This window comes from Bubalus kerabau, chromosome 9 (genome assembly GCF_029407905.1).
Source record: "Bubalus kerabau isolate K-KA32 ecotype Philippines breed swamp buffalo chromosome 9, PCC_UOA_SB_1v2, whole genome shotgun sequence".
Classification (NCBI taxonomy): Eukaryota; Metazoa; Chordata; class Mammalia; order Artiodactyla; family Bovidae; genus Bubalus; species Bubalus kerabau.
In genome coordinates, this window is record NC_073632.1 from 65290993 (window position 1) to 65299374 (window position 8382).

The 8382-nt window shown below is 39.2% G+C and overlaps 1 long non-coding RNA gene across 2 annotated transcripts; it reads left to right on the forward strand.

The window, feature by feature from the left end:
* The first annotated feature begins 253 nt into the window (after positions 1 to 253).
* Positions 254 to 4958, forward strand: LOC129660034 (uncharacterized). Of its 2 annotated transcripts, XR_008718322.1 has the most exons (4): positions 254 to 348; positions 3304 to 3404; positions 4494 to 4623; positions 4750 to 4958. It is a non-coding gene; the product is annotated as an uncharacterized LOC129660034 (long non-coding RNA). The 2 variants fall into 2 exon arrangements; XR_008718321.1 differs by having other exon boundaries at positions 4494 to 4958.
* The last annotated feature ends 3424 nt before the right edge of the window (positions 4959 to 8382 follow it).

An 8382-nucleotide genomic window follows, 5' to 3' on the forward strand; every position in this document is an offset into this window, starting at 1 on the left:
ATGTAGTTATATCCATTAAACAATTGCTTGAATTAGTTTGCCGATAAGCTGGCTCCCCCCTTTTGGAGCCAAGAATCCTGAGTGGTGCAGGTGTTGGTGCTGGAAGGGTGAGTGCAATTGCTGGCATGGAGGCGAGTTAGTGCAGGTGCTGGCACTTACTGGTGTTGGCGTTGTGTGCGCCTGAGCCTACTGCAAAAAGACATGTAAATTAGTGTTGGGACACTATTTAGGTTGGAGGGAGTATTAATTTCCTAGGGCTGCTGTAACAAATACCACAAACTGCTTGGCTTAAAACAATTGAAATTTGTTTTCTCACCATTCTGGAGGCCAGAAGTTTGAAACTGGCAGGTTTGTGTTCTGTTATCAGCAGAGCTGTGTTCTCTTCTGAAATCTCCAGGAGATAATCTTTTCTTACCTCTCAGTTTCTGGTGGCTCTAAGACTTTCCCAACTTCCTTGGCTTCATAACTCCAGTCTCTGCCTCTGTCTTTATATAACATCTCCAGAAAATACACATTTTCTGTGTGTACTTCTCTTTTATGTCTCTTATAAGGATGCTGTTGTTAGATCTGGGGCCCAGTCATTCAGGGTGATCTCATCTCAACATCTTCAACCTATTTATTACATCTGCAAGGTCATTTTCCAAATACTGTTACATTTACTAACTCCAGGGTTGAGGACGCAGACATATCTTTTGGAGACCTCTGTTTAACCCACTACAGAGGATAAGGATAACACATGTTTCACTTAATTCCAAATTTTTCCTAAGGCCAACCTTGCCACTATAACCATGAAATTTTCAGGTTAAATGGAAAACTGATGATTTGAACTAAGTATTCAAAACTATCAGCACAGTCCTTAAGGCTCTGAAATGTCTGAAGGAAAGGTGGAAATCTGAGCAGTATTGAGATCTTTTAAGGAGGAACATGAGATGAATAGTTGGAGGATTATGAACACTATGTGTTAGTACAGCTTCTTCATGATACTCTGTACTCATTTTGTTCCTTTCTTTAATAGTTAGTATATGTGGGAACTCATATCTATGTTTCTACCAATTTCACATCAAATTGTCATGAATTTTAGTACAACCAACACTATCACAAGTTAGTAGAAACATAATTTAATTTTCATTGAAATGATAGCATATTTATAGGCTTGTTTTTTATCTAATATTTCATATTTTTCAATTTTGCTAAATGTTATAGTGAAAAGTATTCTCTGATTCATGAGTTCACATGACTCTTTATTTCCTTTACCATAATATTCATCAAAGTGTATTGTAGTTTCATGTCCCTGGCAGCTAGTGAGGAGTCAATAAATATTTCTCACATGAATAAATATTGAGAAATAAAGACAAAATGTGAATGAATAATTTAGCTAAAAGTCATATGTGTTTGTTCATGGTAAAAATGCACCCCTATCATCTCAGTTCTGGTCAATTACTGTAATTGTTAATAAACAGATTGAGAGTAACATATTATCTTTACTGCAGTGATGTGGGGAAGAATAAAAGAGTAATTAGATAATACATTTTGAGGATTTGGGGGCTCATAAATATATACAACAAATATAATCGACTCCTTATTCCAAGTGAGACAACATCTTAGAATTTCTGACAGTGAGAGTGGTGGAAAGAAACTGCATCTGTGGTAGTTGACAGCAAAATGGTTCCCAACAAACCCTGTCTCCTGGATTCACACAGTTATGTGATCTCTTTCCACCTGGTCTGAGTTCTGAGTTCAGTTGCTCAGTTGTGTCCAGCTTTTTGCAACCCCATGGACTGCAGCATACCAGTCCTCCTTGTCCATCACCAACTCCTAGAGTTTACTCAAACTCATGTCCATTGAGTTGGTGATACCATCCAACCATCTTCCTCTACTGTTTCCTTCTCCTCCTGCCTTCAATCTTTCCCAGCATCAGGGTCTTTTCAAATGAATCAGCTCTTTATATCAGGTGGCCAGTGTTGGAGTTTCAGCTTCAACATCAGTCCTTCCAATGAATATTCAGGACTGATTTCCTTTACGATGTCCTGGTTGGATCTCTGGGCTGTCCAAGGAACACTCAAGAGTCTTCTTCAACACCACAGTTCAAAAGCATCAATTCTTTGGCGCTTGGCTTTCTGTATAGTAAACTCTCACATCCATACATGACTACTGGAAAAATTATAGCTTTGACTAGATGGAATTTTGTAGGCAAAGTAATGTCTCTGCTTTTGAATATGCTATCCAGGTTGGTCATAACTTTCCTTCCAAGGGTAAGCATCTTTTAATTCACCATCTGCAGGGAATTTTGGAGCCCCCAAAAATAAAGCCTGTCACTGTTTCCATTGTTAACCCATCTATTTGCCATGAAGTGATGGGACCAGGTGCCATGATCTTCATTTCCTGAATGTTGAGCTTTAAGCCAACCATTTCACTCTCCCCTTTAACTTTCATCAAGAGGCTCTTCAGCTCTTCTTCGCTTTCTGCCATAAGGATGGTGTCATCTGCATATCTGAGGTTATTGATATTTGTCCTAGAAATCTTGATTCTAGCTTGTGCTTCATCTAGCCCAGCATTTCTCATGATGTACTCTGTATATAAGTTAAATAAGCAGGGTGACAATATACAGCCTTGACGTACTCCTTTTCCTACTTGGAACCAGTCTGTTGTTCCATGTCCAGTTCTAACTGTTGCTTCCTGACCTGCGTACAGATTTCTCAGGAGGCAGATCAGGTGGTCTGGTATTCCCATCTCTTTCAAAATTTTCCACAGTTTATTGTGATCCACACAGTCAAAGGCTTTGACATAGTCAATAAAGCATAAGTAGATGTTTTTCTGGAACTCTCTCACTTTTTTGATGATCCAACGAATGTTGGCAATTTGATCTCTGGTTCCTCTGCCTTTTCTAAATCCAGCTTGAACATCTGGAAGTTCATGATTCACATGCTATTGAAGGCTGGCTTGGAGAATTTAAGGGCTTCCCTGGTGGCTCAGAGGTTAAAGTGTTTGCTTGGAACGTGGGAGACCCAGGTTCAATCCCTGGGTAGGGAAGATCCCCTGGAGAAGGAAATGGCAACCCACTCCAGTACTCTTGCCTGTAGAATCCCATGGAGGGAAGAACCTGGTAGGCTACAGTCCATGGGGTCACAAAGAGTCACGACTGAGTGACTTCACTTTCACTTTGCTAGCAAGTGAGATAATTCCACATGGTCTATGTGAGTAATAAAATAGGGTAGAAGTGCTAATTTTGTCTTTTTTGAGATTGGGTTATAAAAGTAACTATGGATTCCTTCTGGTTATATCCCTTTCTCTCTCTTTCAACAGGCTGCTGTAGCTGAAGTTCCTTTTGTCAGGAGCCACCATACATGGTGGTCCACATGGTGAAGAATTGAGTCTCCAACTACTGAGGAACTAAAGCAGCCCAGGTAATGACTCCTGATGATTAGAGCCCTGACTGACAGCTCTCCTGAACTCCCACGAGTCACACTAAGTTAGCCACCCGGTTAAGCCATGACCGGATACCCAACTGTCAAAAACTGGGTGAAATAATAGGCGGTGTTTTAAGCTGTTAAGTTTTGGGATAATTTGTTTTGCAGCAGGAGATATTAATAAATGATGGAGCTTTCACAGTAATAGGAAGGCAATTGTGAATGGGTATATATAACAAGATAATAATCAGTAGCTTCAGAAATACTAGTTTCCAAATGAGTGGCATACTGGAACTTCCCTGGCAGTCTAGCGGTTAAGACTCCATGCTTCTAATGCAAGGATCATGGGTTCGATTCCTGGTCAGGGAAAGATCCCACATGCCGCACAGCCAAATAAGTACATAGATAAAATACATAGCATGCAAAAGAAGTCTAGAGGAGAGAATCATGATGTTCAGCTCTGTTGCAGTGGGTAAGTAGATTGCACCGATCTTCTAAAGTGTTTTCATAAATCTGTACACTTCGAGTAGATCCAGATAGACAGGATTTCTTATGTATGTTTTGCGGAAACCAGGTTCATTGCTTTATTGTTGAAGCACAGTAGTCTATGCAATCTTTTAGTAATTCCCCCAGGTCATTAGTTTCCAGGAATATTGCTGGGTGCCTTATTCAACTCTTGCTACTTTGCAGTGCTCTGGGAAAGATGTGAATTGTAGGATATATAGTTTTGTCAGAAAGTGATACCAAGAGGATTAATTCACAGAGAATAGGTAACATGTACAATCCAAGGATAGGGACATACATTGTGTAAGACACTGAGAACTCCCTGGGGACTGTAGTCAGCCTTGCCTATTGACTTCTCTGATGGTTCTTAATGGCTTGTTTCTTTTCCTGCATTGATACAGGAGACTTTGGGTTTAGCATTCTTGACCTTTCTGGAAAGTTAACTGCCCATGCAGAATCTGGGAAGAGGCTGAAATTTCCCCTTTAGTTTTTCTTGAGTTGAAATGACACCTTTATTTATACACTGAGGTTATAATTCTGGTGGTGCCACGCAGGTAATAACCAATTGTGATCTCCTCACAGCCTGGGAAACCCTCTCTGCTCTAAATGAAGCCTCTTCCAGCATCCTTGTTTCCAAGCCATGAGAATGCCATGAACCAGGAAAATCATTAAGAATTTCTGTTCTTCTGCAGTGGTTCAGAAGGAAGATGGGGTAGGAGGAAATAGAATATAGTATTGATCCCATTACTTGGAAAAAGCCATCTTGTTATTATGTGTTCTCTAAGGCCTACTCTCTTTCAGCCAGAAAACTGATCTTTGGCCCAATTACGTTTTCTAGGAACTGTTCTTCATCAATTAGAGCTGCCTTCTCAGACTGAAATGAAATATTGCAACACTGTATTGGCCTTGCAGGTAAAAGCACAGTGCTTTCTAAACTTGGGTTAGGAGGAATTTATGGGAAGAGTTCCAAATTCTCTACTAAAACTCTGGATAATGAATTTATCTAAATTATATTTAGGATAGTTGAAATATACATTGTTAATTAGATAGACTATGTAATTAGTATGGACACCTAAAGTAGATATTTTAAGCCAATCCTGTAAAATGTAAGAAATAACTTTTTTTTTAAATGAATTTTCAAAAGTGTCTTTTCCCAATGTATTGAATTCTTCATTTTTGAGGATTAAAGCAAGACTGTGCCCATCTCTCGTCTCTAGTGTTTGGTTCACTGGTGTAATTTTTTCTTAGTTGGGATGATATTTTTCTTCTCTACCTGTGCTGCTGTATAAGAGGGGAGAGTGAGAAGGATAAAAAGAGGAAAAGGGGGAGGGAGGAAGAAAGAGACAGAGAAAGAAGGAGGAAGAGGTTGGAAAAAGAAGAGAGGGAGAAGAAGAGACAGTGCTTTAGAATATATGAAAGAAAAAGTATGTGGGTAAGAAGATTGGGTTATATTTTAAAATAGATATCCTATTAAACAGTACTGCTGCTGCTAAGTTGCGACAGTCATGTCTGACTATGTGACCCCATAGATGGCAGCCCACCAGGCTCCTCCTTCCCTGGGATTCTCCAGGCAAGAACACTGGAGTTGGTTGCCAATTCCTTCTCCAATGCATGAAAGTGAAAAGTGAAAGTGAAGTTGCTCAGTCGTGTCTGACTCTTCCCGCGACCCCATGGGCTGCAGCCCACCAGGCTCCTCCACCCATGGGATTTTCCAGGCAAGAGTACTGGAGTGGGTCGCCAGTGCCTTCTACAATTAAACAGTACAATACTCCACAAACTAAGTTCCTATTAGCTGTCATAGAGGTAACTGAATAAATGCTTCCTTGCACTCATAATCATTATGCTATTTACTTGCACTTGTTAAGAACTGATCAGCACATCAGTGCTGGGGGACATCTTAGAGGTACATATGACATATTGAAAAATCGTTTTGACTCTTCAGAGTCCTTCCAATCTCCACACACAAAAAAAGCAGCGGCAAAAAGCAGCCTTTTCCTACAGTTAAAAAGGATGGTTCTTCTGCTTTCTCTTTTTGGCTCTTGAACACTTAAAACCCTTCAATCTCACTCTTGCATTCCATGATAGAAGGCATTTCAATGCCCCCCTGCTCAGGGAATTGCCCAGGAAATTGCCAGTTAGCAGGGGGAAAATGAGCTAACTGGTTACCGTGGCATAAGCATTTCTGTTTAGCAAAAATAATTGACTGGCTTCTGCATTTGTCTGTGTGGTTGTCTTGAGCTTGACTCACTGCTTTGTGGCTGGAGCTTGTCATCCTGGCTTCTGGCCAGGACACTCATTACCTCTATGAGGCATCCTGTGTACGTCCTGGGAAATACTAATGCCCCAGCTTTGTGTGCCTTTGTTTGTCCATAAGGCAGCTCTCAGTATAGAATAATTTATAAGACGTGGAAAAGGAGAACGTGCTCCCACATCCTTCAAAAAATGAAATTAGTATACTGTGGGAGAAAAAACATGATCCAGTTCTAATATGTATTTTTGACAATTGGTCTTTTCTTTTCATGAAGGATATTCTAGAAGTGCTTTGAGCCAGCAATCCATTTTCCATTTTTCATTTGTTGGCCTTTTATTTCTTTCATCTGTATGCTCCTTTTCCCACAGCTTCCTCCTTTCTCATCACCCATCTTCTGTCTTCCAGTGAGATAGCATTTTACCAAGATTTTCTTTTTTTTTCATTTTAACAGGACTGTGTCAAGAAACTTAAGCTCCAGATCTGGCTTGGCTCAATATTACAATCAAAAAAAGACCTTCTAGATTAAAAGGTCTATTTTTCAAACATAGTATAGGATTTCTCCCAGGATGATTATGACATACACACCGATGACTTCTGTTTATACATACCTATCAAATTCTAAGCAATTGCAGTGACTAAATTAAGCATCCTGCATATGAAACACAAGCTTCATCTTTAATGTCATGTCAACTAGAAAGGCCAAATGATATTTCAGATCACTGAAGTAGCTTATTAAATAGATATCAGAATGCATTACATGAATTTCTTCCCATCTTGTAACCTCAGCTATGCTAAAGAGGTTAAAAAAGTTTCAGATTTTTATAAATTTCCCTAAACTTGATGGAAATAAGAAATAAGTCAAAATCAGATAAAAATAACTTAAGCTTGTTAGTTGCTCTGTTATTGATTGAAAGCTTTTACACATACATTTTGCACAAGATTTGATTAAGTTTTATACATTCCTTTGCCTTGTTCTGATGTGGGTAATTAACATATTTTGTGACTAATTTACTTTAGCTGACCACAATATGGAAAAAGAGGAGTATTTTGAATTTTCATAGCTTGGTTTTCATGACTGATAATCTTCTCTAAGATTTCTAAAAGGACCAAGAAATCTCTGCTTAACCTCCTATAGCTTTTGTACAGTTGCCACTAAAGAGAAACAAAGTATGAATTAGAGTAGCATATTTATGTATCTGTCTTTCTGATTCCATTTTCCAGAAGGCTGGAGCCACTTAGATTTTTTTCTACAGCTCATTGTGGACAATGAGTAAATGTATGAAGTAAATGATCAATAATTGAGTGCAGTTCTATTTCCATCTGTTTATCTCAGAAAGGCAAGATAAATGTATTGGCCCCATTGTTTATAATTTGTGCAACACAAAGATGAGATAGAGAATAATTGTTTCTTTTTTTTCCCCTTCCTTCTTGGGATCTATAGCCTCTTTATGGACGATGAACTGATAATTTCAAGCTTCTGTTTTGAGCTTCTCTTTTTCATGCTTCTTCAATAATTCATAGTGTAAACCAAACTCTGAATAGTTGAGTTGGGAAGGATTTGTGTGTGTGTCTGTATCATGGGCATTTCCTTTGCTCTATAACGTGCACATATTTCCCTAGGAGAAATTGGAAGGCCAGCTAGCTTTATGTGCTTCTGAAAGCCTGGCATTGTGAGCCTCTTTTATACATAATAACTGCAGGTGCTTTCTGGCGCAGAAATGATCCTGTGATCTGATAGCTGTTTTTCACATTCTGTGATCATGGCCAGTTCACAGAATACAACAAAGGGTGGAAGATTGTTGTCTTCCCCTGGGTTGCCTAAAGTTACAGTGCTGATCTTTTGACCCTTAATTTCAGCAAGTTTGATTGCTCAAGAAACCCTAGCGTGCATATTTGGAGCTGTTGCAGCATTTTGCTGTTGAGTTGATTGTCAATATCCCAACAGGCTTGTAGGATTTAGAAGGGCGATAGAGTCTTTTGTGTAATTGTCTTGCATTTTAAAGAGCTAAATGCATCCAATGTCACAAACTAAAACGTCGTCTCACCTAGTGAAATATTTTAGGCCTGGGGATATATTTTGACCAATGATAGCTGTGATTAGAGTGTCATCACTTCTGCTTGTGAAGTGTAATCCTGCCCACCCTAAAGTGATGGGGTCCCAAAAGAAATGCAGTCAGTTATCACTGGAATGAAGCCAGTATATGAATTCTGATTTTTTAA